Raw genomic sequence first — 2280 nt, 5'->3', positions numbered from 1 at the left:
AGTGCCTGGCACAGAGTAAAAACTCAAGAAATATTTCTTGAATGAATTGACTGAATAAGCCATCTTAACAAAAGGCTAGGGTGTATGGCTCTGGACTGCCAGGTGGCACCAGATTAAGATAACATATTGGCTGCACATGGGACACACTGCTTTCTTGCCAAATTAAGGTAACAGAAAGTGAGTGTGGGTTCATGACTCAACATCTCTTCTGGCTGAATATTATATGAAATAGTTGAATTTAGTTGAAAACCAAAGTTTTTCATCTCTGTAGGAAGAATATACAGAAACACTATCATTTCCAATGATTCTTTCCTTGGCAAGCAGGATCATCTAGCATTTTAATCCATAAAGCACTTCCATGATTAGGTTTAAGGTTTGCTGTGGGTATAGGGCCTTGTCCAATGAGACTAATGCACGAAGGTTAAAGAGGAAAAATACTGGTAAGCTTTAAGCATGTTAGGATAATTGGGCTCAACATGCATAAATTGCTTTCAGATGAAAGGCTCTAAGCAATTGTTAAATTATAAACATTGAAAAAAAAATTCTGCATCCAATCTAGAGAAGAAAAGGTTTCCATTTGTACAGCAAATTAGATTCAGGTATTTCTGTAGGTCAGCATTTTTTTTTTAAGGCCAAGGAAGCTCTTTTGGCGCTTGCTGTGTCTGACTCAGAGATGGAAGGGACCTGGGAACTGCGGAAGCCTTTTTGCCTTGCACTTGTCCCACAGCAATTACATTGGAAGGGGTCCTAGACTTGTGGGGTGTGGGATGTGGGATAAATTTGGAGAAAGACCACAATATGTAAACAAAACCTGCCAGTTTTCCAAAATACCTAACCACAAGACTTCACATTTTGGCAGCTTAGAAAGAGTCAAATGTGCTTTATTCTGACAACAAGTTTTATTCTCAGCAGGGAGAGTTATGAATCCCAGTTAAAGCAACCAACCACCAATAACCAATGTTAGAGGAATTTTAAAATATAGCCTGTGTAGTAAAACTTAGCAAGCACATGTTCAGAGACAATATTCATCAAGAAACCAGTGGCATCAATGGAATCTTTGAAGTGTATGTGTGTTTTCAAAATCCTTTCGATGAAGAAATCCTACAGTAGGAGAGCTATTTCTAAAGACAGATAAATAGCATTACACTGCTCACTTTATGTTAATTACATCTTCTAACTTGCAGTACCATCAACTGAATAATAGTGTTTTAGTCTTAGATAAGATTTTATTAGGAATTTTCAATTTTCAGTGTCCTAAAAGTGCTATATTTTATATTGTCGTGATTTGACTTTGACTAACTAGCACACTCCTTAAAGCAATCAGAAAGTCAAAGAATAGATAATCCATCTCAAAGCATTGTTGCATTTTCCCAGAATTTCAATAATGCTGTTGGTCAGACAAAACAATTGCTTCAAATCCCAAATAGCCCTAACCTTGTACCATATCCGTTGCCAACTCATATTTAATCATGCCCAAGGGTGCTGTTCATCTTCCCCGCCTTCTGGAGGGAAATGGTGTACAGACTCTCTCCCTCTCCAGAGCCAGGTCGTATCAAGTTTGAAGAGCAAAGGAAAGGTAAACAGCTTAGTTGCCTTTAAGAACGCGGATGACATTGCTTTGATCAATTTCCAGAGAAAAGGGTAAGCGTGGACTAAATGGTCTATGGTACTTTGTTAAAGCCTGAGGTTCAGAAGTAATGTTGGGGGTGGACTTGGGAAACCCCATAATATAAGTGGTGGATTAGAGCATTTCCAGGTACTGTCTCAGAAGAAAATTAGGAACTATAGATTAGGACTAAGTAGTTTATTTTACTTAAATTTTAAATGCATTTATTTTTCTTTAAAATAAATATTCCTTGTATTCCCCTAAATTTGTGATTTTATTAATTGGATTGGTTTTTTTGTTTCTCAAGGTTCACATTTTTTTTTTAATGTTTCACGTTTTTTATTTACATTCTAGTTAGTTAACATATAGTGTAATATTAGTTTCAGGAATAGAACTTAGTGATTAATCACTGACATATAATACCCAGTGCTCAACACAAGTGTCCCCCTTAATACCCATCACTCATTTAGCCCATCCCCCCCCCACCTCCCCTCCAGGAACCCTCAGTTTTTTCTCTACTCTTAAGAGTCTCTTTTATAGTTTGCCTGCCTCTCTTTTTCTTTCCCCTATGTTCATCTGTTTTGTTTCTTAAATTCCACATGAGTGAAATCATATGGTATTTGTCTTTCTGACTTATTTCACTTAGCATAATACACTCTAGCTCCATCCATGTC

The sequence above is a fragment of the Herpailurus yagouaroundi genome, unplaced genomic scaffold (genome assembly GCF_014898765.1).
Source record: "Herpailurus yagouaroundi ecotype Mexico unplaced genomic scaffold, PumYag 164, whole genome shotgun sequence".
In the NCBI taxonomy this organism is placed as follows: Eukaryota; Metazoa; Chordata; class Mammalia; order Carnivora; family Felidae; genus Herpailurus; species Herpailurus yagouaroundi.
The sequence above is the reverse complement of the archived record's forward strand: the minus strand, read 5'-3'. Positions refer to the sequence as shown.